Genomic DNA, 25,616 nt, shown 5'->3' with positions numbered 1-25,616 from the left:
TGTCAGTGAAGATATCGATTGACGTGTCCACGGTGCTTGGAACGATTGAACATCATGTGAGTGTTTTGTGCTTTACTTGTGAGCATGACAGTCTTCCAAACTCTTGACCATGCTTCAGTTCAAATCTTCTGTAGTTCATCTGCTGTGTCTTTCACATTCTGTCTTCTTGATGACGAGTTTTTATAAATGAATATAGTGCAAAATGAGATCAAATCATTTTTTAAGGAGAAAATGAAAGAATAAGAGTTCAAAAAGAATGGAACTCATTTATTTTGAGTCAAATGACGCAAAGGTACTTGAATCATAGTAAATTAATGTGGAAAATACCCATTCAAATAGATCAGTTTTCAAGTAGAGAGATTGAGACTCAGCGTATCCGTCTCCATCCTCCACAACTGCCTATGTTACCCCTCCATATCTGCAGTGAAAGATGGTGGACCTAGATCGGTTTTTGTCAAACCATGAGACATACCTATAATCGATCGTCTCACAAAAACATCTCTAGCTTCGGAACCGTTTGACCTACAATTTCGCATGACCACTCTCTGGAAAGGGGAGACCCTCACGAACACGGTGGTATTCTCAATTTTTCTCTACATCCCCCACAAGTGTCAGGAGACTCGTCTGAAGTCAGAACAGTCTATGTGCCAACTTCTGTTTGTAGAATCCAAAATCTTTGGGCTTCAAAATAATGTGACCCACTTGTCGCAATGTTCTCCGTTTTGCCCTACTTTCCCCACAAGTGTCACAGGCCTAATCTGAAGGTAACCTGTACTGATTAAAATGATATATGTTTTAACCAGGGACCTCTCGCAACCTAAGCCATAATCATACACCTAAACCAACGATGCGTTTGGTCAAAGAATGATCACTTTCCACAAAAATGACGGTCAAGATATGAGTCGATGTCTCCATGTTGCTAATAACCTGCACATAGCATTGGTGGTATAGTGGTGAGCATAGCTGCCTTCCAAGCAGTTGACCCGGGTTCGATTCCCGGCCAATGCAGAGCATGAGAACTTCATTTTTTTAGGGGCTGGATGTCATTTCAAGTGTATTACATTTGAATCATTATCGTTGTTCGTGGCAGTTAGAATTGCTCCTACATTCTTCAGTTTATCTAAAATAATAAATGTTGTGCGACGTTGAACCAACAAGTGCATATGAAAATAGATTTGCAGTCCTTCGCCAAAACCATTCAGCCATCCTTGTCCTGCGCCCAAGAGGTGATAGTTGGCGTTCCGACCAGTGGCCCAAGATCTGCCTGTCTGAGCTTGTTCAAGGATCTGCAAAAGGGCTCATCCGGGATTTGAACCCGGGACCTCTCGCACCCTAAGCGAGAATCATACCCCTAGACCAACGAGCCTTATGCCCATACTTTTTTTTCTTTCTTCTTTCTGCAGCAATGTCAGTGAAGATATCGATTGACGTGTCCACGGTGCTTGGAACGATTGAACATCATGTGAGTGTTTTGTGCTTTACTTGTGAGCATGACAGTCTTCCAAACTCTTGACCATGCTTCAGTTCAAATCTTCTGTAGTTCATCTGTTGTGTCTTTCACATTCTGTCTTCTTCAGTCGCGACAGCTAACTGATGACGAGTTTTTATAAATGAATATAGTGCAAAATGAGATCAAATCATTTTTTAAAGGAAAAAATGAAAAAATAAGACTTCAAAAAGAATGGAACTCGTTTATTTTGAGTCAAATGAAGCAAAGGTACGTGAATCAAAGTAAATTAATGTTGAAAATACCCATTCAAATAGATCAGTTTTCAAGTAGAGAGATTGAGACTCAGCGTATCCGTCTCCATCCTCCACAACTGCCTATGTTACCCCTCCATATCTGCAGTGAAAGATGGTGGACCTAGATCGGTTTTTGTCAAACCATGAGACATACCTATAATCGGTCTTCTCACATAAACATCTCTAGCTTCGGAACCGTTTGACCTACAATTTCGCATGACCACTCTCTGGAAAGGGGAGACCCTCACGAACACGGTGGTATTCTCGATTTTTCTCTACATCCCCCACAAGTGTCAGGAGACTCGTCTGAAGTCAGAACAGTCTATGTGCCAACTTCTGTTTGTAGAATCCAAAATCTTTGGGCTTCAAAATAATGTGACCCACTTGTCGCAATGTTCTCCGTTTTGCCCTACTTTCCCCACAAGTGTCACAGGCCTAATCTGAAGGTAACCTGTACTGATTAAAATGATATATGTTTTAACCAGGGACCTCTCGCAACCTAAGCCATAATCATACACCTAAACCAACGATGCGTTTGGTCAAAGAATGATCACTTTCCACAAAAATGACGGTCAAGATATGAGTCGATGTCTCCATGTTGCTAATAACCTGCACATAGCATTGGTGGTATAGTGGTGAGCATAGCTGCCTTCCAAGCAGTTGACCCGGGTTCGATTCCCGGCCAATGCAGAGCATGAGAACTTCATTTTTTTAGGGGCTGGATGTCATTTCAAGTGTATTACATTTGAATCATTATCGTTGTTCGTGGCAGTTAGAATTGCTCCTACATTCTTCAGTTTATCTAAAATAATAAATGTTGTGCGACGTTGAACCAACAAGTGCATATGAAAATAGATTTGCAGTCCTTCGCCAAAACCATTCAGCCATCCTTGTCCTGCGCCCAAGAGGTGATAGTTGGCGTTCCGACCAGTGGCCCAAGATCTGCCTGTCTGAGCTTGTTCAAGGATCTGCAAAAGGGCTCATCCGGGATTTGAACCCGGGACCTCTCGCACCCTAAGCGAGAATCATACCCCTAGACCAACGAGCCTTATGCCCATACATTTTTTCTTTCTTTCTGCAGCAATGTCAGTGAAGATATCGATTGACGTGTCCACGGTGCTTGGAACGATTGAACATCATGTGAGTGTTTTGTGCTTTACTTGTGAGCATGACAGTCTTCCAAACTCTTGACCATGCTTCAGTTCAAATCTTCTGTAGTTCATCTGTTGTGTCTTTCACATTCTGTCTTCTTCAGTCGCGACAGCTAACTGATGACGAGTTTTTATAAATGAATATAGTGCAAAATGAGATCAAATCATTTTTTAAAGGGAAAAAATGAAAAAATAAGACTTCAAAAAGAACGGAACTCGTTTATTTTGAGTCAAATGAAGCAAAGGTACGTGAATCAAAGTAAATTAATGTTGAAAATACCCATTCAAATAGATCAGTTTTCAAGTAGAGAGATTGAGACTCAGCGTATCCGTCTCCATCCTCCACAACTGCCTATGTTACCCCTCCATATCTGCAGTGAAAGATGGTGGACCTAGATCGGTTTTTGTCAAACCATGAGACATACCTATAATCGGTCTTCTCACATAAACATCTCTAGCTTCGGAACCGTTTGACCTACAATTTCGCATGACCACTCTCTGGAAAGGGGAGACCCTCACGAACACGGTGGTATTCTCGATTTTTCTCTACATCCCCCACAAGTGTCAGGAGACTCGTCTGAAGTCAGAACAGTCTATGTGCCAACTTCTGTTTGTAGAATCCAAAATCTTTGGGCTTCAAAATAATGTGACCCACTTGTCGCAATGTTCTCCGTTTTGCCCTACTTTCCCCACAAGTGTCACAGGCCTAATCTGAAGGTAACCTGTACTGATTAAAATGATATATGTTTTAACCAGGGACCTCTCGCAACCTAAGCCATAATCATACACCTAAACCAACGATGCGTTTGGTCAAAGAATGATCACTTTCCACAAAAATGACGGTCAAGATATGAGTCGATGTCTCCATGTTGCTAATAACCTGCACATAGCATTGGTGGTATAGTGGTGAGCATAGCTGCCTTCCAAGCAGTTGACCCGGGTTCGATTCCCGGCCAATGCAGAGCATGAGAACTTCATTTGTTTTAGGGGCTGGATGTCATTTCAAGTGTATTACATTTGAATCATTATCGTTGTTCGTGGCAGTTAGAATTGCTCCTACATTCTTCAGTTTATCTAAAATAATAAATGTTGTGCGACGTTGAACCAACAAGTGCATATGAAAATAGATTTGCAGTCCTTCGCCAAAACCATTCAGCCATCCTTGTCCTGCGCCCAAGAGGTGATAGTTGGCGTTCCGACCAGTGGCCCAAGATCTGCCTGTCTGAGCTTGTTCAAGGATCTGCAAAAGGGCTCATCCGGGATTTGAACCCAGGACCTCTCGCACCCTAAGCGAGAATCATACCCCTAGACCAACGAGCCTTATGCCCATACGAGCCTTTTTTCTTTCTTTCTGCAGCAATGTCAGTGAAGATATCGATTGACGTGTCCACGGTGCTTGGAACGATTGAACATCATGTGAGTGTTTTGTGCTTTACTTGTGAGCATGACAGTCTTCCAAACTCTTGACCATGCTTCAGTTCAAATCTTCTGTAGTTCATCTGTTGTGTCTTTCACATTCTGTCTTCTTCAGTCGCGACAGCTAACTGATGACGAGTTTTTATAAATGAATATAGTGCAAAATGAGATCAAATCATTTTTTAAAGGAAAAAATGAAAAAATAAGACTTCAAAAAGAATGGAACTCGTTTATTTTGAGTCAAATGAAGCAAAGGTACGTGAATCAAAGTAAATTAATGTTGAAAATACCCATTCAAATAGATCAGTTTTCAAGTAGAGAGATTGAGACTCAGCGTATCCGTCTCCATCCTCCACAACTGCCTATGTTACCCCTCCATATCTGCAGTGAAAGATGGTGGACCTAGATCGGTTTTTGTCAAACCATGAGACATACCTATAATCGGTCTTCTCACATAAACATCTCTAGCTTCGGAACCGTTTGACCTACAATTTCGCATGACCACTCTCTGGAAAGGGGAGACCCTCACGAACACGGTGGTATTCTCGATTTTTCTCTACATCCCCCACAAGTGTCAGGAGACTCGTCTGAAGTCAGAACAGTCTATGTGCCAACTTCTGTTTGTAGAATCCAAAATCTTTGGGCTTCAAAGTAATGTGACCCACTTGTCGCAATGTTCTCCGTTTTGCCCTACTTTCCCCACAAGTGTCACAGGCCTAATCTGAAGGTAACCTGTACTGATTAAAATGATATATGTTTTAACCAGGGACCTCTCGCAACCTAAGCCATAATCATACACCTAAACCAACGATGCGTTTGGTCAAAGAATGATCACTTTCCACAAAAATGACGGTCAAGATATGAGTCGATGTCTCCATGTTGCTAATAACCTGCACATAGCATTGGTGGTATAGTGGTGAGCATAGCTGCCTTCCAAGCAGTTGACCCGGGTTCGATTCCCGGCCAATGCAGAGCATGAGAACTTCATTTGTTTTAGGGGCTGGATGTCATTTCAAGTGTATTACATTTGAATCATTATCGTTGTTCGTGGCAGTTAGAATTGCTCCTACATTCTTCAGTTTATCTAAAATAATAAATGTTGTGCGACGTTGAACCAACAAGTGCATATGAAAATAGATTTGCAGTCCTTCGCCAAAACCATTCAGCCATCCTTGTCCTGCGCCCAAGAGGTGATAGTTGGCGTTCCGACCAGTGGCCCAAGATCTGCCTGTCTGAGCTTGTTCAAGGATCTGCAAAAGGGCTCATCCGGGATTTGAACCCGGGACCTCTCGCACCCTAAGCGAGAATCATACCCCTAGACCAACGAGCCTTATGCCCATACTTTCTTTCTTTCTGCAGCAATGTCAGTGAAGATATCGATTGACGTGTCCACGGTGCTTGGAACGATTGAACATCATGTGAGTGTTTTGTGCTTTACTTGTGAGCATGACAGTCTTCCAAACTCTTGACCATGCTTCAGTTCAAATCTTCTGTAGTTCATCTGTTGTGTCTTTCACATTCTGTCTTCTTCAGTCGCGACAGCTAACTGATGACGAGTTTTTATAAATGAATATAAATGAGATCAAATCATTTTTTAAAGGAAAAAATGAAAAAATAAGACTTCAAAAAGAATGGAACTCGTTTATTTTGAGTCAAATGAAGCAAAGGTACGTGAATCAAAGTAAATTAATGTTGAAAATACCCATTCAAATAGATCAGTTTTCAAGTAGAGAGATTGAGACTCAGCGTATCCGTCTCCATCCTCCACAACTGCCTATGTTACCCCTCCATATCTGCAGTGAAAGATGGTGGACCTAGATCGGTTTTTGTCAAACCATGAGACATACCTATAATCGGTCTTCTCACATAAACATCTCTAGCTTCGGAACCGTTTGACCTACAATTTCGCATGACCACTCTCTGGAAAGGGGAGACCCTCACGAACACGGTGGTATTCTCGATTTTTCTCTACATCCCCCACAAGTGTCAGGAGACTCGTCTGAAGTCAGAACAGTCTATGTGCCAACTTCTGTTTGTAGAATCCAAAATCTTTGGGCTTCAAAGTAATGTGACCCACTTGTCGCAATGTTCTCCGTTTTGCCCTACTTTCCCCACAAGTGTCACAGGCCTAATCTGAAGGTAACCTGTACTGATTAAAATGATATATGTTTTAACCAGGGACCTCTCGCAACCTAAGCCATAATCATACACCTAAACCAACGATGCGTTTGGTCAAAGAATGATCACTTTCCACAAAAATGACGGTCAAGATATGAGTCGATGTCTCCATGTTGCTAATAACCTGCACATAGCATTGGTGGTATAGTGGTGAGCATAGCTGCCTTCCAAGCAGTTGACCCGGGTTCGATTCCCGGCCAATGCAGAGCATGAGAACTTCATTTGTTTTAGGGGCTGGATGTCATTTCAAGTGTATTACATTTGAATCATTATCGTTGTTCGTGGCAGTTAGAATTGCTCCTACATTCTTCAGTTTATCTAAAATAATAAATGTTGTGCGACGTTGAACCAACAAGTGCATATGAAAATAGATTTGCAGTCCTTCGCCAAAACCATTCAGCCATCCTTGTCCTGCGCCCAAGAGGTGATAGTTGGCGTTCCGACCAGTGGCCCAAGATCTGCCTGTCTGAGCTTGTTCAAGGATCTGCAAAAGGGCTCATCCGGGATTTGAACCCGGGACCTCTCGCACCCTAAGCGAGAATCATACCCCTAGACCAACGAGCCTTATGCCCATACTTTTTTTCTTTCTTTCTGCAGCAATGTCAGTGAAGATATCGATTGACGTGTCCACGGTGCTTGGAACGATTGAACATCATGTGAGTGTTTTGTGCTTTACTTGTGAGCATGACAGTCTTCCAAACTCTTGACCATGCTTCAGTTCAAATCTTCTGTAGTTCATCTGTTGTGTCTTTCACATTCTGTCTTCTTCAGTCGCGACAGCTAACTGATGACGAGTTTTTATAAATGAATATAGTGCAAAATGAGATCAAATCATTTTTTAAAGGAAAAAATGAAAAAATAAGACTTCAAAAAGAATGGAACTCGTTTATTTTGAGTCAAATGAAGCAAAGGTACGTGAATCAAAGTAAATTAATGTTGAAAATACCCATTCAAATAGATCAGTTTTCAAGTAGAGAGATTGAGACTCAGCGTATCCGTCTCCATCCTCCACAACTGCCTATGTTACCCCTCCATATCTGCAGTGAAAGATGGTGGACCTAGATCGGTTTTTGTCAAACCATGAGACATACCTATAATCGGTCTTCTCACATAAACATCTCTAGCTTCGGAACCGTTTGACCTACAATTTCGCATGACCACTCTCTGGAAAGGGGAGACCCTCACGAACACGGTGGTATTCTCGATTTTTCTCTACATCCCCCACAAGTGTCAGGAGACTCGTCTGAAGTCAGAACAGTCTATGTGCCAACTTCTGTTTGTAGAATCCAAAATCTTTGGGCTTCAAAGTAATGTGACCCACTTGTCGCAATGTTCTCCGTTTTGCCCTACTTTCCCCACAAGTGTCACAGGCCTAATCTGAAGGTAACCTGTACTGACTGATTAAAATGATATATGTTTTAACCAGGGACCTCTCGCAACCTAAGCCATAATCATACACCTAAACCAACGATGCGTTTGGTCAAAGAATGATCACTTTCCACAAAAATGACGGTCAAGATATGAGTCGATGTCTCCATGTTGCTAATAACCTGCACATAGCATTGGTGGTATAGTGGTGAGCATAGCTGCCTTCCAAGCAGTTGACCCGGGTTCGATTCCCGGCCAATGCAGAGCATGAGAACTTCATTTGTTTTAGGGGCTGGATGTCATTTCAAGTGTATTACATTTGAATCATTATCGTTGTTCGTGGCAGTTAGAATTGCTCCTACATTCTTCAGTTTATCTAAAATAATAAATGTTGTGCGACGTTGAACCAACAAGTGCATATGAAAATAGATTTGCAGTTTGCAGTCCTTCGCCAAAACCATTCAGCCATCCTTGTCCTGCGCCCAAGAGGTGATAGTTGGCGTTCCGACCAGTGGCCCAAGATCTGCCTGTCTGAGCTTGTTCAAGGATCTGCAAAAGGGCTCATCCGGGATTTGAACCCGGGACCTCTCGCACCCTAAGCGAGAATCATACCCCTAGACCAACGAGCCCTTTATGCCCATAGCCTTTTTTCTTTCTTTCTGCAGCAATGTCAGTGAAGATATCGATTGACGTGTCCACGGTGCTTGGAACGATTGAACATCATGTGAGTGTTTTGTGCTTTACTTGTGAGCATGACAGTCTTCCAAACTCTTGACCATGCTTCAGTTCAAATCTTCTGTAGTTCATCTGTTGTGTCTTTCACATTCTGTCTTCTTCAGTCGCGACAGCTAACTGATGACGAGTTTTTATAAATGAATATAGTGCAAAATGAGATCAAATCATTTTTTAAAGGAAAAAATGAAAAAATAAGACTTCAAAAAGAATGGAACTCGTTTATTTTGAGTCAAATGAAGCAAAGGTACGTGAATCAAAGTAAATTAATGTTGAAAATACCCATTCAAATAGATCAGTCAAGTAGAGAGATTGAGACTCAGCGTATCCGTCTCCATCCTCCACAACTGCCTATGTTACCCCTCCATATCTGCAGTGAAAGATGGTGGACCTAGATCGGTTTTTGTCAAACCATGAGACATACCTATAATCGGTCTTCTCACATAAACATCTCTAGCTTCGGAACCGTTTGACCTACAATTTCGCATGACCACTCTCTGGAAAGGGGAGACCCTCACGAACACGGTGGTATTCTCGATTTTTCTCTACATCCCCCACAAGTGTCAGGAGACTCGTCTGAAGTCAGAACAGTCTATGTGCCAACTTCTGTTTGTAGAATCCAAAATCTTTGGGCTTCAAAGTAATGTGACCCACTTGTCGCAATGTTCTCCGTTTTGCCCTACTTTCCCCACAAGTGTCACAGGCCTAATCTGAAGGTAACCTGTACTGATTAAAATGATATATGTTTTAACCAGGGACCTCTCGCAACCTAAGCCATAATCATACACCTAAACCAACGATGCGTTTGGTCAAAGAATGATCACTTTCCACAAAAATGACGGTCAAGATATGAGTCGATGTCTCCATGTTGCTAATAACCTGCACATAGCATTGGTGGTATAGTGGTGAGCATAGCTGCCTTCCAAGCAGTTGACCCGGGTTCGATTCCCGGCCAATGCAGAGCATGAGAACTTCATTTGTTTTAGGGGCTGGATGTCATTTCAAGTGTATTACATTTGAATCATTATCGTTGTTCGTGGCAGTTAGAATTGCTCCTACATTCTTCAGTTTATCTAAAATAATAAATGTTGTGCGACGTTGAACCAACAAGTGCATATGAAAATAGATTTGCAGTCCTTCGCCAAAACCATTCAGCCATCCTTGTCCTGCGCCCAAGAGGTGATAGTTGGCGTTCCGACCAGTGGCCCAAGATCTGCCTGTCTGAGCTTGTTCAAGGATCTGCAAAAGGGCTCATCCGGGATTTGAACCCGGGACCTCTCGCACCCTAAGCGAGATCATACCCCTAGACCAACGAGCCTTATGCCCATACTTTCTTTCTTTCTGCAGCAATGTCAGTGAAGATATCGATTGACGTGTCCACGGTGCTTGGAACGATTGAACATCATGTGAGTGTTTTGTGCTTTACTTGTGAGCATGACAGTCTTCCAAACTCTTGACCATGCTTCAGTTCAAATCTTCTGTAGTTCATCTGTTGTGTCTTTCACATTCTGTCTTCTTCAGTCGCGACAGCTAACTGATGACGAGTTTTTATAAATGAATATAGTGCAAAATGAGATCAAATCATTTTTTAAAGGAAAAAATGAAAAAATAAGACTTCAAAAAGAATGGAACTCGTTTATTTTGAGTCAAATGAAGCAAAGGTACGTGAATCAAAGTAAATTAATGTTGAAAATACCCATTCAAATAGATCAGTTTTCAAGTAGAGAGATTGAGACTCAGCGTATCCGTCTCCATCCTCCACAACTGCCTATGTTACCCCTCCATATCTGCAGTGAAAGATGGTGGACCTAGATCGGTTTTTGTCAAACCATGAGACATACCTATAATCGGTCTTCTCACATAAACATCTCTAGCTTCGGAACCGTTTGACCTACAATTTCGCATGACCACTCTCTGGAAAGGGGAGACCCTCACGAACACGGTGGTATTCTCGATTTTTCTCTACATCCCCCACAAGTGTCAGGAGACTCGTCTGAAGTCAGAACAGTCTATGTGCCAACTTCTGTTTGTAGAATCCAAAATCTTTGGGCTTCAAAGTAATGTGACCCACTTGTCGCAATGTTCTCCGTTTTGCCCTACTTTCCCCACAAGTGTCACAGGCCTAATCTGAAGGTAACCTGTACTGATTAAAATGATATATGTTTTAACCAGGGACCTCTCGCAACCTAAGCCATAATCATACACCTAAACCAACGATGCGTTTGGTCAAAGAATGATCACTTTCCACAAAAATGACGGTCAAGATATGAGTCGATGTCTCCATGTTGCTAATAACCTGCACATAGCATTGGTGGTATAGTGGTGAGCATAGCTGCCTTCCAAGCAGTTGACCCGGGTTCGATTCCCGGCCAATGCAGAGCATGAGAACTTCATTTGTTTTAGGGGCTGGATGTCATTTCAAGTGTATTACATTTGAATCATTATCGTTGTTCGTGGCAGTTAGAATTGCTCCTACATTCTTCAGTTTATCTAAAATAATAAATGTTGTGCGACGTTGAACCAACAAGTGCATATGAAAATAGATTTGCAGTCCTTCGCCAAAACCATTCAGCCATCCTTGTCCTGCGCCCAAGAGGTGATAGTTGGCGTTCCGACCAGTGGCCCAAGATCTGCCTGTCTGAGCTTGTTCAAGGATCTGCAAAAGGGCTCATCCGGGATTTGAACCCGGGACCTCTCGCACCCTAAGCGAGAATCATACCCCTAGACCAACGAGCCTTATGCCCATACTTTCTTTCTTTCTGCAGCAATGTCAGTGAAGATATCGATTGACGTGTCCACGGTGCTTGGAACGATTGAACATCATGTGAGTGTTTTGTGCTTTACTTGTGAGCATGACAGTCTTCCAAACTCTTGACCATGCTTCAGTTCAAATCTTCTGTAGTTCATCTGTTGTGTCTTTCACATTCTGTCTTCTTCAGTCGCGACAGCTAACTGATGACGAGTTTTTATAAATGAATATAGTGCAAAATGAGATCAAATCATTTTTTAAAGGAAAAAATGAAAAAATAAGACTTCAAAAAGAATGGAACTCGTTTATTTTGAGTCAAATGAAGCAAAGGTACGTGAATCAAAGTAAATTAATGTTGAAAATACCCATTCAAATAGATCAGTTTTCAAGTAGAGAGATTGAGACTCAGCGTATCCGTCTCCATCCTCCACAACTGCCTATGTTACCCCTCCATATCTGCAGTGAAAGATGGTGGACCTAGATCGGTTTTTGTCAAACCATGAGACATACCTATAATCGGTCTTCTCACAAAACATCTCTAGCTTCGGAACCGTTTGACCTACAATTTCGCATGACCACTCTCTGGAAAGGGGAGACCCTCACGAACACGGTGGTATTCTCGATTTTTCTCTACATCCCCCACAAGTGTCAGGAGACTCGTCTGAAGTCAGAACAGTCTATGTGCCAACTTCTGTTTGTAGAATCCAAAATCTTTGGGCTTCAAAGTAATGTGACCCACTTGTCGCAATGTTCTCCGTTTTGCCCTACTTTCCCCACAAGTGTCACAGGCCTAATCTGAAGGTAACCTGTACTGATTAAAATGATATATGTTTTAACCAGGGACCTCTCGCAACCTAAGCCATAATCATACACCTAAACCAACGATGCGTTTGGTCAAAGAATGATCACTTTCCACAAAAATGACGGTCAAGATATGAGTCGATGTCTCCATGTTGCTAATAACCTGCACATAGCATTGGTGGTATAGTGGTGAGCATAGCTGCCTTCCAAGCAGTTGACCCGGGTTCGATTCCCGGCCAATGCAGAGCATGAGAACTTCATTTGTTTTAGGGGCTGGATGTCATTTCAAGTGTATTACATTTGAATCATTATCGTTGTTCGTGGCAGTTAGAATTGCTCCTACATTCTTCAGTTTATCTAAAATAATAAATGTTGTGCGACGTTGAACCAACAAGTGCATATGAAAATAGATTTGCAGTCCTTCGCCAAAACCATTCAGCCATCCTTGTCCTGCGCCCAAGAGGTGATAGTTGGCGTTCCGACCAGTGGCCCAAGATCTGCCTGTCTGAGCTTGTTCAAGGATCTGCAAAAGGGCTCATCCGGGATTTGAACCCGGGACCTCTCGCACCCTAAGCGAGAATCATACCCCTAGACCAACGAGCCTTATGCCCATACTTTCTTTCTTTCTGCAGCAATGTCAGTGAAGATATCGATTGACGTGTCCACGGTGCTTGGAACGATTGAACATCATGTGAGTGTTTTGTGCTTTACTTGTGAGCATGACAGTCTTCCAAACTCTTGACCATGCTTCAGTTCAAATCTTCTGTAGTTCATCTGTTGTGTCTTTCACATTCTGTCTTCTTCAGTCGCGACAGCTAACTGATGACGAGTTTTTATAAATGAATATAGTGCAAAATGAGATCAAATCATTTTTTAAAGGAAAAAATGAAAAAATAAGACTTCAAAAAGAATGGAACTCGTTTATTTTGAGTCAAATGAAGCAAAGGTACGTGAATCAAAGTAAATTAATGTTGAAAATACCCATTCAAATAGATCAGTTTTCAAGTAGAGAGATTGAGACTCAGCGTATCCGTCTCCATCCTCCACAACTGCCTATGTTACCCCTCCATATCTGCAGTGAAAGATGGTGGACCTAGATCGGTTTTTGTCAAACCATGAGACATACCTATAATCGGTCTTCTCACATAAACATCTCTAGCTTCGGAACCGTTTGACCTACAATTTCGCATGACCACTCTCTGGAAAGGGGAGACCCTCACGAACACGGTGGTATTCTCGATTTTTCTCTACATCCCCCACAAGTGTCAGGAGACTCGTCTGAAGTCAGAACAGTCTATGTGCCAACTTCTGTTTGTAGAATCCAAAATCTTTGGGCTTCAAAGTAATGTGACCCACTTGTCGCAATGTTCTCCGTTTTGCCCTACTTTCCCCACAAGTGTCACAGGCCTAATCTGAAGGTAACCTGTACTGATTAAAATGATATATGTTTTAACCAGGGACCTCTCGCAACCTAAGCCATAATCATACACCTAAACCAACGATGCGTTTGGTCAAAGAATGATCACTTTCCACAAAAATGACGGTCAAGATATGAGTCGATGTCTCCATGTTGCTAATAACCTGCACATAGCATTGGTGGTATAGTGGTGAGCATAGCTGCCTTCCAAGCAGTTGACCCGGGTTCGATTCCCGGCCAATGCAGAGCATGAGAACTTCATTTGTTTTAGGGGCTGGATGTCATTTCAAGTGTATTACATTTGAATCATTATCGTTGTTCGTGGCAGTTAGAATTGCTCCTACATTCTTCAGTTTATCTAAAATAATAAATGTTGTGCGACGTTGAACCAACAAGTGCATATGAAAATAGATTTGCAGTCCTTCGCCAAAACCATTCAGCCATCCTTGTCCTGCGCCCAAGAGGTGATAGTTGGCGTTCCGACCAGTGGCCCAAGATCTGCCTGTCTGAGCTTGTTCAAGGATCTGCAAAAGGGCTCATCCGGGATTTGAACCCGGGACCTCTCGGGATTTGCACCTCTCGCACCCTAAGCGAGAATCATACCCCTAGACCAACGAGCCTTATGCCCATACTTTCTTTCTTTCTGCAGCAATGTCAGTGAAGATATCGATTGACGTGTCCACGGTGCTTGGAACGATTGAACATCATGTGAGTGTTTTGTGCTTTACTTGTGAGCATGACAGTCTTCCAAACTCTTGACCATGCTTCAGTTCAAATCTTCTGTAGTTCATCTGTTGTGTCTTTCACATTCTGTCTTCTTCCAGTCGCGACAGCTAACTGATGACGAGTTTTTATAAATGAATATAGTGCAAAATGAGATCAAATCATTTTTTAAAGGAAAAAATGAAAAAATAAGACTTCAAAAAGAATGGAACTCGTTTATTTTGAGTCAAATGAAGCAAAGGTACGTGAATCAAAGTAAATTAATGTTGAAAATACCCATTCAAATAGATCAGTTTTCAAGTAGAGAGATTGAGACTCAGCGTATCCGTCTCCATCCTCCACAACTGCCTATGTTACCCCTCCATATCTGCAGTGAAAGATGGTGGACCTAGATCGGTTTTTGTCAAACCATGAGACATACCTATAATCGGTCTTCTCACATAAACATCTCTAGCTTCGGAACCGTTTGACCTACAATTTCGCATGACCACTCTCTGGAAAGGGGAGACCCTCACGAACACGGTGGTATTCTCGATTTTTCTCTACATCCCCCACAAGTGTCAGGAGACTCGTCTGAAGTCAGAACAGTCTATGTGCCAACTTCTGTTTGTAGAATCCAAAATCTTTGGGCTTCAAAGTAATGTGACCCACTTGTCGCAATGTTCTCCGTTTTGCCCTACTTTCCCCACAAGTGTCACAGGCCTAATCTGAAGGTAACCTGTACTGATTAAAATGATATATGTTTTAACCAGGGACCTCTCGCAACCTAAGCCATAATCATACACCTAAACCAACGATGCGTTTGGTCAAAGAATGATCACTTTCCACAAAAATGACGGTCAAGATATGAGTCGATGTCTCCATGTTGCTAATAACCTGCACATAGCATTGGTGGTATAGTGGTGAGCATAGCTGCCTTCCAAGCAGTTGACCCGGGTTCGATTCCCGGCCAATGCAGAGCATGAGAACTTCATTTGTTTTAGGGGCTGGATGTCATTTCAAGTGTATTACATTTGAATCATTATCGTTGTTCGTGGCAGTTAGAATTGCTCCTACATTCTTCAGTTTATCTAAAATAATAAATGTTGTGCGACGTTGAACCAACAAGTGCATATGAAAATAGATTTGCAGTCCTTCGCCAAAACCATTCAGCCATCCTTGTCCTGCGCCCAAGAGGTGATAGTTGGCGTTCCGACCAGTGGCCCAAGATCTGCCTGTCTGAGCTTGTTCAAGGATCTGCAAAAGGGCTCATCCGGGATTTGAACCCGGGACCTCTCGCACCCTAAGCGAGAATCATACCCCTAGACCAACGAGCCTTATGCCCATAGCCTTTTTTTCTTTCTTTCTGCCCATACTTTTTTTCTTTCTTTCTGCAGCAATGTCAGTGAAGATATCGATTGACGTGTCCACGGTGCTTGGAACGATTGAACATCATGTGAGTGTTTTGTGCTTTACTTGTGAGCATGACAGTCTTCCAAACTCTTGACCATGCTTCAGTTCAAATCTTCTGTAGTTCATCTGTTGTGTCTTTCACATTCTGTCTTCTTCAGTCGCGACAGCTAACTGATGACGAGTTTTTATAAATGAATATAGTGCAAAATGAGATCAAATCATTTTTTTAAATGAAAAAATGAAAAAATAAGACTTCAAAAAGAATGGAACTCGTTTATTTTGAGTCAAATGAAGCAAAGGTACGTGAATCAAAGTAAATTAATGTTGAAAATACCCATTCAAATAGATCAGTTTTCAAGTAGAGAGATTGAGACTCAGCGTATCCGTCTCCATCCTCCACAACTGCCTATGTTACCCCTCCATATCTGCAGTGAAAGATGGTGGACCTAGATCGGTTTTTGTCAAACCATGAGACATACCTATAATCGGTCTTCTCACATAAACATCTCTAGCTTCGGAACCGTTTGACCTACAATTTCGCATGACCACTCTCTGGAAAGGGGAGACCCTCACGAACACGGTGGTATTCTCAATTTTTCTCTACATCCCCCACAAGTGTCAGGAGACTCGTCTGAAGTCAGAACAGTCTATGTGCCAACTTCTGTTTGTAGAATCCAAAATCTTTGGGCTTCAAAGTAATGTGACCCACTTGTCGCAATGTTCTCCGTTTGCCCTACTTTCCCCACAAGTGTCACAGGCCTAATCTGAAGGTAACCTGTACTGATTAAAATGATATATGTTTTAACCAGGGACCTCTCGCAACCTAAGCCATAATCATACACCTAAACCAACGATGCGTTTGGTCAAAGAATGATCACTTTCCACAAAAATGACGGTCAAGATATGAGTCGATGTCTCCATGTTGCTAATAACCTGCACATAGCATTGGTGGTATAGTGGTGAGCATAGCTGCCTTCCAAGCAGTTGACCCGGGTTCGATTCCCGGCCAATGCAGAGCATGAGAACTTCATTTGTTTTAGGGGCTGGATGTCATTTCAAGTGTATTACATTTGAATCATTATCGTTGTTCGTGGCAGTTAGAATTGCTCCTACATTCTTCAGTTTATCTAAAATAATAAATGTTGTGCGACGTTGAACCAACAAGTGCATATGAAAATAGATTTGCAGTCCTTCGCCAAAACCATTCAGCCATCCTTGTCCTGCGCCCAAGAGGTGATAGTTGGCGTTCCGACCAGTGGCCCAAGATCTGCCTGTCTGAGCTTGTTCAAGGATCTGCAAAAGGGCTCATCCGGGATTTGAACCCGGGACCTCTCGCACCCTAAGCGAGAATCATACCCCTAGACCAACGAGCCTTATGCCCATACTTTTTTTTTTCTTTCTTTCTGCAGCAATGTCAGTGAAGATATCGATTGACGTGTCCACGGTGCTTGGAACGATTGAACATCATGTGAGTGTTTTGTGCTTTACTTGTGAGCATGACAGTCTTCCAAACTCTTGACCATGCTTCAGTTCAAATCTTCTGTAGTTCATCTGTTGTGTCTTTCACATTCTGTCTTCTTCAGTCGCGACAGCTAACTGATGACGAGTTTTTATAAATGAATATAGTGCAAAATGAGATCAAATCATTTTTTTAAGGAAAAAATGAAAAAATAAGACTTCAAAAAGAATGGAACTCGTTTATTTTGAGTCAAATGAAGCAAAGGTACGTGAATCAAAGTAAATTAATGTTGAAAATACCCATTCAAATAGATCAGTTTTCAAGTAGAGAGATTGAGACTCAGCGTATCCGTCTCCATCCTCCACAACTGCCTATGTTACCCCTCCATATCTGCAGTGAAAGATGGTGGACCTAGATCGGTTTTTGTCAAACCATGAGACATACCTATAATCGGTCTTCTCACATAAACATCTCTAGCTTCGGAACCGTTTGACCTACAATTTCGCATGACCACTCTCTGGAAAGGGGAGACCCTCACGAACACGGTGGTATTCTCAATTTTTCTCTACATCCCCCACAAGTGTCAGGAGACTCGTCTGAAGTCAGAACAGTCTATGTGCCAACTTCTGTTTGTAGAATCCAAAATCTTTGGGCTTCAAAGTAATGTGACCCACTTGTCGCAATGTTCTCCGTTTTGCCCTACTTTCCCCACAAGTGTCACAGGCCTAATCTGAAGGTAACCTGTACTGATTAAAATGATATATGTTTTAACCAGGGACCTCTCGCAACCTAAGCCATAATCATACACCTAAACCAACGATGCGTTTGGTCAAAGAATGATCACTTTCCACAAAAATGACGGTCAAGATATGAGTCGATGTCTCCATGTTGCTAATAACCTGCACATAGCATTGGTGGTATAGTGGTGAGCATAGCTGCCTTCCAAGCAGTTGACCCGGGTTCGATTCCCGGCCAATGCAGAGCATGAGAACTTCATTTGTTTTAGGGGCTGGATGTCATTTCAAGTGTATTACATTTGAATCATTATCGTTGTTCGTGGCAGTTAGAATTGCTCCTACATTCTTCAGTTTATCTAAAATAATAAATGTTGTGCGACGTTGAACCAACAAGTGCATATGAAAATAGATTTGCAGTCCTTCGCCAAAACCATTCAGCCATCCTTGTCCTGCGCCCAAGAGGTGATAGTTGGCGTTCCGACCAGTGGCCCAAGATCTGCCTGTCTGAGCTTGTTCAAGGATCTGCAAAAGGGCTCATCCGGGATTTGAACCCGGGACCTCTCGCACCCTAAGCGAGAATCATACCCCTAGACCAACGAGCCTTATGCCCATACTTTCTTTCTTTCTGCAGCAATGTCAGTGAAGATATCGATTGACGTGTCCACGGTGCTTGGAACGATTGAACATCATGTGAGTGTTTTGTGCTTTACTTGTGAGCATGACAGTCTTCCAAACTCTTGACCATGCTTCAGTTCAAATCTTCTGTAGTTCATCTGTTGTGTCTTTCACATTCTGTCTTCTTCAGTCGCGACAGCTAACTGATGACGAGTTTTTATAAATGAATATAGTGCAAAATGAGATCAAATCATTTTTTTAAGGAAAAAATGAAAAAATAAGACTTCAAAAAGAATGGAACTCGTTTATTTTGAGTCAAATGAAGCAAAGGTACGTGAATCAAAGTAAATTAATGTTGAAAATACCCATTCAAATAGATCAGTTTTCAAGTAGAGAGATTGAGACTCAGCGTATCCGTCTCCATCCTCCACAACTGCCTATGTTACCCCTCCATATCTGCAGTGAAAGATGGTGGACCTAGATCGGTTTTTGTCAAACCATGAGACATACCTATAATCGGTCTTCTCACATAAACATCTCTAGCTTCGGAACCGTTTGACCTACAATTTCGCATGACCACTCTCTGGAAAGGGGAGACCCTCACGAACACGGTGGTATTCTCAATTTTTCTCTACATCCCCCACAAGTGTCAGGAGACTCGTCTGAAGTCAGAACAGTCTATGTGCCAACTTCTGTTTGTAGAATCCAAAATCTTTGGGCTTCAAAGTAATGTGACCCACTTGTCGCAATGTTCTCCGTTTTGCCCTACTTTCCCCACAAGTGTCACAGGCCTAATCTGAAGGTAACCTGTACTGATTAAAATGATATATGTTTTAACCAGGGACCTCTCGCAACCTAAGCCATAATCATACACCTAAACCAACGATGCGTTTGGTCAAAGAATGATCACTTTCCACAAAAATGACGGTCAAGATATGAGTCGATGTCTCCATGTTGCTAATAACCTGCACATAGCATTGGTGGTATAGTGGTGAGCATAGCTGCCTTCCAAGCAGTTGACCCAGGGTCGATTCCCGGCCAATGCAGAGCATGAGAAATTCATCTGTTTTAGGGGCTGGATGTCATTTCAAGTGTATTACATTTGAATCATTATCGTTGTTCGTGGCAGTTAGAATTGCTCCTACATTCTTCAGTTTATCTAAAATAATAAATGTTGTGCGACGTTGAACCAACAAGTGCATATGAAAATAGATTTGCAGTACATGGCCAAAACCATTCAGCTATCCTTGTCCTGCGCCCAAGAGGTGATAGTTGGCGTTCCGACCAGTGGCCCAAGATCTGCCTGCTCGTAGGGGAGCGGGTTCTCTTGCTCCTGGCTAATGGCGCTAGTTTTTTCAGAAGCTGGCTTCTTCTTGGAGGCTTTTTCCGTCGCTAATACTCGAGTCCGGGTAAAAATATCACCTGTAGTGTCGCCTTTTGTAGCCGCCATGACTTTTTCTTACTAAAGCTAAATGAGTTTGAACTAGGAGTGGAGGTAAGATTAGGAATTGGAAACTACTTGTGCGGAGCTCTTAGTTCATGTGGACATCTCGTCCAAGGGTCACGTGATCCCCCCGTCCGTACCTGTTTTAAGAATTGCTACTATCATTTCACTGGCTCCAGGTCATCTGTAAGTCTATGCTATGTAAAGCTCCGCCTTATCAAGGCACTCACAGGCGGCCTAGTCCTCTCGCAGCAGTCCCTTCCAGCTGCAGTCAGAGCAGGAGATGTTCACCCCTCCGCGTCCAGACTGCAAATGAATTGCACTTCATTGTAGTTTCAATGGAGTGGTATATATATAAAGTACAGTGTATTGATATTGTGTTTTTGGAAGCTCAGAGGGGGAGCGCATGCTATATATGTATGAGGTCCTTTCTCCACTGAGTTTGTGTATATATATATATATATATTGAGTGGCATGGTGGCCCAGTGGTAAGGCGTCGGTCTTGTAAACCGAAGACCATTGGTTCAAATCCCATCTGTACCATGTTTTTTTGCAAAGACCCAACTTCTACTTTCCAGAATGTTGAAATTCTAAGCAGGAAACAGATGTGCTAAATAATTTGGTCTTTTAATCTGAAGAACATGCGTTCAATCCCTGTTAGTACATTTATAGAACAGAAGTGGCATGGTTGCCAACTTTTATGGCATCATTTTCAAAAACTGAAGTTCATGTTTTCGATCCCTGTCCGTACCTGTTTTAAGAATTGCTGCTATCATTTCATTGTAGTTTCAATGGAGTGGTGTATATATAATGTACAGTGTATTGATATTGCGTTTTATCTGCAAATTAAATGCGATGGAAGCTCAGAGGGGAGTGCATGCTATATATGTATGAGGTCCTTTCTCCACTGAGTTTGTGTGCCAAATTCACATTTGCACAACTACTACTTTCCAGAATGTTGATATATATAGATATATTGCAGTATAGAGTGGCATGGTGGCCAAGTGGTAAGGCGTCTTGTAAACCGAAGACCATGGGTTCAAATCCCATCCGTGCCTTTATAGAAAAGGCTTCAAATTCCATGGAAATTTACATTAATTGGAGGACTTCGTAGAAAAATCATGTTGTATCAATATTTGAACACAACTATTATATTAAGGGGAAGTATCTCTACGATAGAGCCATTTTATATGTTTCCTGTCATACCTTAAGGGAAGATTTCGGCAGTACCTGTATGGTTAGTGAGAAAGTCCATATTGCAAATGTACGGTCCCTTACTAGACGACCGAAATCATTTGTAAAATTCGTGGACGGCGTCGGGCCGAGCGGCAGGGCCGGACCTACCAGGAAGTCATCAAATGAACTTTGTCGGACATTCGGTTTCCGTTTTACAAAAATAATAAGATTTAGGTCATTTTTCCGATGTCCCGGAAATTCCCACAAGAGGGCATAAGCAATCATATTGCTATTGGACAAAACATCACGATTCACGACGGGGCCTTATCTCGAAAACTGAAAATATTTAGAAGCCGAAACTCGGTGAGCGTAGGGCGGCATAATGGACAGTTGGCCCCGAACAAGATGGCGTCTAGGCCTCAACGGTTTTTGAGTTATGGCCATTTATATGGGATTAAAGGTCCAAAATGAAAATAGAGAAATTATTTTTCCACTTCACGTCAAAGTCAAGGAGCCTCCGGTGTCAATAAAAAAAGAACCAGCCATTTATCTATCGTCATTTAAGAGAAATCGTACAACGACACCTTGGTGATGTTCACGGATAGGTGTTTTTTTTCCAACGGTTACAGATCCAGTTGCAGGGTGTTCTTACGAATCTTTTTAAAGTGTGCTGCGGAGCTCTGCGAGATTTCTGTGATTTTCTATGATTTTCTGAAATAACACACACTCACTAAACCCTCCGTAAATAACTCAGTTCTTAACGTAAAGACTTAAAACTCATGATTCTGTAAAGGCATACCCCAATCATGATATGAGTTTATTTATAGCTTCCTGTGCCAACCGGAAGTGCCTTTAATGGTGTCACAGTGGCAGTTTCCATGGGTTAAAAAGGTCAGATCTTTTCAAAACTTCATAGTTGTGACTAGGTAACCATCATGAACTGTAAATTAGTCATTTCTCCCAACAGATGTCAAAGAAAATCTCTCACACGCACACACAGCAAGGATGGAGTGAAAAGTGCAGTTCTCAAAGACACAGAGAGCAGGCAATGGCATAAACATAATCTCTAGGCCGTGCCGAGTTCAACGAGATATCCCGCTTGACCGTAGCTCGCTCGGTCTGAGCGCAGCGACCATTAGAAAAGTAGGCCCAAAATGAAGCCTGCCCCACAACGTCATTTGCTTTTTGGTGACAGTGAGAGAACCGTTAGGGTGAGAAGCACAATTCGACCTCAGGTACGTTCCTAAGGTCCTCCTGATCCGTGCAAGCCTAACCTTGACCCTGTGGCATTAACCCTTAACAGTTAAAAGAAGGTGTTTACATCAAAGAGTTTGCATTGACTTCTCTCCCCATAGGAATACATTGCCTGCACCCCTAAATTCCACCTGAAGTCTATATGGGTTATGAATGCCGTATGAACCTGTTTTTGATAACAGTCCATCAGGCCAGTATGAGGTCTACCTGTGTTGATTCTAAGCTTCCTGGACCAACCGGAAGTGGTTAAAATCACCCTAAAAGTGTTTTTCCATTACCTGCCTGCAGTTTGATAGACATAGTGCATTCAACCCTGTGTAAATCAGTCAATTCTTAACGTAAGGACTTAAACTCAGGATTCTGTAAAAGCATAGCCCAGTGAGGATATGTGTTGACTTATAGCTTCCTGTGCCAACCGGAAGTGCCTTAATTGGTGTCTCAGGGGCTGTTTCGAGGGGTTAAAAAAGTCAGATCTGTCCAAAACTTCATATGTGTGATTAGGCAACCCCCATGAACTGTAAATCAGTCATTTTCCCATAAAATTTCAAAGGAAAACTAAATCACACAGACACACAACTTGGAAGGAGGGACGTATTGGGATTTGTAGAGACAGACAGTGCCTCCAATAGTTAGCTTTGTTCGAGCTAAAAAAGAACCGTCAGACCTAGAGTTCCGAAACTTTAGAAACCTGTTCTAGACCTCGGGTCGATAGTGCGTGGTGAGTTAGGTGGCTCTAGAAGGTTCTCGGACCGAGAAATAGCCTCGTACATTTGCAATGACTTCAATTCATTTTGACCATTACGAAAATGGCGACATTTAGAAAAGTCTCAGAGACACAAGACTAGGTGCATTGAAACCGGCTCGGCCCATAGAGACTGACCCCAACGTTTCGGTCCGATAGCTCATTCAAGGACCCCATAGCAAGGCATGGAAAAAAGTGGATTTTCAGAACCAATTAGGGTTTTACTCGGGCACCGAAGGACCTATCGAGCCGAAACTCGGGATTCGGAGTCGCCTCACATAGGCCTTCACATAATGTCCGACCTGGACCCGCAGCTAGAACGTAACTATGTGTTTTACGTTTTTATTATGTTTTAAACTAAAGGCGCTGTGAATTATGGGCCTGCTCTGACATATATGATAGTTGGCTTCTAAATGAGTTGGAAAAAGTGGGTTTGGTGTCAATTGGTACCAGTTTGGTGTCAAAATGACATCTAATTGACTGATGGACACTGACTTGCTAGTTGACTTTTGTACATTTGCAATATGTTTAAACGGAGAGGGACCATCACCAAAATGGCATTCTGAAATCAACACAAAAAATGGCATCACCATAGTCTCCAAACTGTGCCGAGTTCAACAAGACGCCCCGCTTGACCGTAGCTCGCTCTGAGTGCAGTGACCTTGAAAAAAAGCAGAACCAAAATGAAGCCTGGCCCTCAATGTCATTTGCTTTTGGGTGACAGTGAGAGAACCGTTAGGGTGAGAAGCACAATTCGACCTCAGGTATGTTCCTAAGGTCCTTCCGATCCATGCAAGCCTAACGTTGACCGTGTGGCATTAACCCTTAATAGTTAAAATAAGGTGTTTACTTCAAATAGTTTGCATTGACTTCTCTCCCCATAGGAATACATTGCCTGCACCCCTAAATTCAACCTGAAGTCTATATGGGTTATGAATGCCGTATGAACCTGTCTTTGATGACAGTCCTTCAGGCCAGTATGAGGTCTACCTGTGTTGATTCTAAGCTTCCTGGACCAACCGGAAGTGGTTAAAATCACCCTAAAAGTGTTTTTCCATTACCTGCCTGCAGTTTGATAGACATAGTGCATTCAACCCTGTGTAAATCAGTCAATTCTTAGCGTAAGGACTTAAAACTCAGGATTCTGTAAAAGCATAGCCCAGTGAGGATATGTGTTGACTTATAGATTCCTGTGCCAACCGGAAGTGCCTTAATTGGTGTCTCAGGGGCTGTTTCGAGGGGTTAAAAAAGTCAGATCTGTCCAAAACTTCATATGTGTGATTAGGCAACCCCCATGAACTGTAAATCAGTCATTTTTCCCATAAAATTTAAAAGGAAAACTAAATCACACAGACACACAACTTGGAAGGAGGGACGTATTGGGATTTGTAGAGACAGACAGTGCCTCCAATAGTTAGCTTTGTTCGAGCTAAAAAAGAACCGTCAGACCTAGAGTTCGAAACTTTAGAAACCTGTTCTAGACCTCGGGTCGATAGTGCGTGGTGAGTTAGGTGGCTCTAGAAGGTTCTCGGACCGAGAAATAGCCTCGTACATTTGCAATGACTTCAATTCATTTTGACCATTACGAAAATGGCGACATTTAGAAAAGTCTCAGAGACACAAGACTAGGTGCATTGAAACCGGCTCGGCCCATAGAGACTGACCCCAACGTTTCGGTCCGATAGCTCATTCAAGGACCCCATAGCAAGGCATGGAAAAAAGTGGATTTTCAGCACCAATTAGGGTTTTACTCGGGCACCGAAGGACCTATCGAGCCGAAACTCGGGATTCGGAGTCGCCTCACATAGGCCTTCACATAATGTCCGACCTGGACCCGCAGCTAGAACGTAACTATGTGTTTTACGTTTTTATTATGTTTTAAACTAAAGGCGCTGTGAATTATGGGCCTGCTCTGACATATATGATAGTTGGCTTCTAAATGAGTTGGAAAAAGTGGGTTTGGTGTCAATTGGTACCAGTTTGGTGTCAAAATGACATCTAATTGACTGATGGACACTGACTTGCTAGTTGACTTTTGTACATTTGCAATATGTTTAAACGGAGAGGGACCATCACCAAAATGGCATTCTGAAATCAACACAAAAAATGGCATCACCATAGTCTCCAGACTGTGCCGAGTTCAACGAGACGCCCCGCTTGACCGTAGCTCGCTCTGAGTGCAGTGACCTTGAAAAAAAGCAGAACCAAAATGAAGCCTGGCCCTCAATGTCATTTGCTTTTGGGTGACAGTGAGAGAACCGTTAGGGTGAGAAGCACAATTCGACCTCAGGTACGTTCCTAGGTCCTCCCGATCCGTGCAAGCCTAACCTTGACCCTGTGGCATTAACCCTTAACAGTTAAAAGAAGGTGTTTACATCAAAGAGTTTGCATTGACTTCTCTCCCCATAGGAATACATTGCCTGCACCTCTAAATTCAACCTGAAGCCTATGTGGGTTATGAATGCCTTATGAACCTGTCTTCTATGACAGTCCATCAGACCACTATGAGGTCTACCTGT

General features: G+C 42.5%; 27 non-coding genes across 27 annotated transcripts; 15 read left to right on the top strand and 12 right to left on the bottom strand.

The window, feature by feature from the left end:
- Window positions 1-936: 936 nt before the first annotated feature.
- Window positions 937-1,008, top strand: trnag-ucc. Its single transcript has one exon. It is a non-coding gene; the product is annotated as a tRNA-Gly (tRNA).
- Window positions 1,009-1,294: 286 nt separating this feature from the next.
- trnap-agg lies at window positions 1,295-1,366 on the bottom strand. The gene has a single exon. It is a non-coding gene; the product is annotated as a tRNA-Pro (tRNA).
- A 995-nt stretch (window positions 1,367-2,361) lies between these two features.
- On the top strand, window positions 2,362-2,433 carry trnag-ucc. The gene has a single exon. It is a non-coding gene; the product is annotated as a tRNA-Gly (tRNA).
- A 286-nt stretch (window positions 2,434-2,719) lies between these two features.
- On the bottom strand, window positions 2,720-2,791 carry trnap-agg. The gene has a single exon. It is a non-coding gene; the product is annotated as a tRNA-Pro (tRNA).
- A 992-nt stretch (window positions 2,792-3,783) lies between these two features.
- Window positions 3,784-3,855, top strand: trnag-ucc. Its single transcript has one exon. It is a non-coding gene; the product is annotated as a tRNA-Gly (tRNA).
- Window positions 3,856-4,142: 287 nt separating this feature from the next.
- trnap-agg lies at window positions 4,143-4,214 on the bottom strand. The gene has a single exon. It is a non-coding gene; the product is annotated as a tRNA-Pro (tRNA).
- A 995-nt stretch (window positions 4,215-5,209) lies between these two features.
- On the top strand, window positions 5,210-5,281 carry trnag-ucc. Its single transcript has one exon. It is a non-coding gene; the product is annotated as a tRNA-Gly (tRNA).
- Window positions 5,282-5,568: 287 nt separating this feature from the next.
- Window positions 5,569-5,640, bottom strand: trnap-agg. Its single transcript has one exon. It is a non-coding gene; the product is annotated as a tRNA-Pro (tRNA).
- A 981-nt stretch (window positions 5,641-6,621) lies between these two features.
- trnag-ucc lies at window positions 6,622-6,693 on the top strand. Its single transcript has one exon. It is a non-coding gene; the product is annotated as a tRNA-Gly (tRNA).
- Window positions 6,694-6,980: 287 nt separating this feature from the next.
- trnap-agg lies at window positions 6,981-7,052 on the bottom strand. The gene has a single exon. It is a non-coding gene; the product is annotated as a tRNA-Pro (tRNA).
- Window positions 7,053-8,047: 995 nt separating this feature from the next.
- On the top strand, window positions 8,048-8,119 carry trnag-ucc. Its single transcript has one exon. It is a non-coding gene; the product is annotated as a tRNA-Gly (tRNA).
- Window positions 8,120-8,413: 294 nt separating this feature from the next.
- trnap-agg lies at window positions 8,414-8,485 on the bottom strand. The gene has a single exon. It is a non-coding gene; the product is annotated as a tRNA-Pro (tRNA).
- Window positions 8,486-9,476: 991 nt separating this feature from the next.
- trnag-ucc lies at window positions 9,477-9,548 on the top strand. The gene has a single exon. It is a non-coding gene; the product is annotated as a tRNA-Gly (tRNA).
- Window positions 9,549-9,835: 287 nt separating this feature from the next.
- Window positions 9,836-9,906, bottom strand: trnap-agg. The gene has a single exon. It is a non-coding gene; the product is annotated as a tRNA-Pro (tRNA).
- Window positions 9,907-10,893: 987 nt separating this feature from the next.
- trnag-ucc lies at window positions 10,894-10,965 on the top strand. The gene has a single exon. It is a non-coding gene; the product is annotated as a tRNA-Gly (tRNA).
- A 287-nt stretch (window positions 10,966-11,252) lies between these two features.
- Window positions 11,253-11,324, bottom strand: trnap-agg. The gene has a single exon. It is a non-coding gene; the product is annotated as a tRNA-Pro (tRNA).
- Window positions 11,325-12,310: 986 nt separating this feature from the next.
- On the top strand, window positions 12,311-12,382 carry trnag-ucc. The gene has a single exon. It is a non-coding gene; the product is annotated as a tRNA-Gly (tRNA).
- A 287-nt stretch (window positions 12,383-12,669) lies between these two features.
- trnap-agg lies at window positions 12,670-12,741 on the bottom strand. The gene has a single exon. It is a non-coding gene; the product is annotated as a tRNA-Pro (tRNA).
- A 987-nt stretch (window positions 12,742-13,728) lies between these two features.
- trnag-ucc lies at window positions 13,729-13,800 on the top strand. Its single transcript has one exon. It is a non-coding gene; the product is annotated as a tRNA-Gly (tRNA).
- A 1,363-nt stretch (window positions 13,801-15,163) lies between these two features.
- Window positions 15,164-15,235, top strand: trnag-ucc. The gene has a single exon. It is a non-coding gene; the product is annotated as a tRNA-Gly (tRNA).
- A 287-nt stretch (window positions 15,236-15,522) lies between these two features.
- On the bottom strand, window positions 15,523-15,594 carry trnap-agg. The gene has a single exon. It is a non-coding gene; the product is annotated as a tRNA-Pro (tRNA).
- A 1,018-nt stretch (window positions 15,595-16,612) lies between these two features.
- On the top strand, window positions 16,613-16,684 carry trnag-ucc. The gene has a single exon. It is a non-coding gene; the product is annotated as a tRNA-Gly (tRNA).
- A 287-nt stretch (window positions 16,685-16,971) lies between these two features.
- Window positions 16,972-17,043, bottom strand: trnap-agg. The gene has a single exon. It is a non-coding gene; the product is annotated as a tRNA-Pro (tRNA).
- A 994-nt stretch (window positions 17,044-18,037) lies between these two features.
- trnag-ucc lies at window positions 18,038-18,109 on the top strand. The gene has a single exon. It is a non-coding gene; the product is annotated as a tRNA-Gly (tRNA).
- A 287-nt stretch (window positions 18,110-18,396) lies between these two features.
- On the bottom strand, window positions 18,397-18,468 carry trnap-agg. The gene has a single exon. It is a non-coding gene; the product is annotated as a tRNA-Pro (tRNA).
- Window positions 18,469-19,455: 987 nt separating this feature from the next.
- On the top strand, window positions 19,456-19,527 carry trnag-ucc. Its single transcript has one exon. It is a non-coding gene; the product is annotated as a tRNA-Gly (tRNA).
- Window positions 19,528-20,396: 869 nt separating this feature from the next.
- Window positions 20,397-20,468, top strand: trnat-ugu. Its single transcript has one exon. It is a non-coding gene; the product is annotated as a tRNA-Thr (tRNA).
- The last annotated feature ends 5,148 nt before the right edge of the window (window positions 20,469-25,616 follow it).

The sequence above is a fragment of the Oncorhynchus gorbuscha genome, linkage group LG21 (assembly GCF_021184085.1).
Source record: "Oncorhynchus gorbuscha isolate QuinsamMale2020 ecotype Even-year linkage group LG21, OgorEven_v1.0, whole genome shotgun sequence".
Classification (NCBI taxonomy): Eukaryota; Metazoa; Chordata; class Actinopteri; order Salmoniformes; family Salmonidae; genus Oncorhynchus; species Oncorhynchus gorbuscha.
Note: the sequence above shows the minus strand (reverse complement) of the source record. Positions and strands in the feature narration are given on the sequence as shown.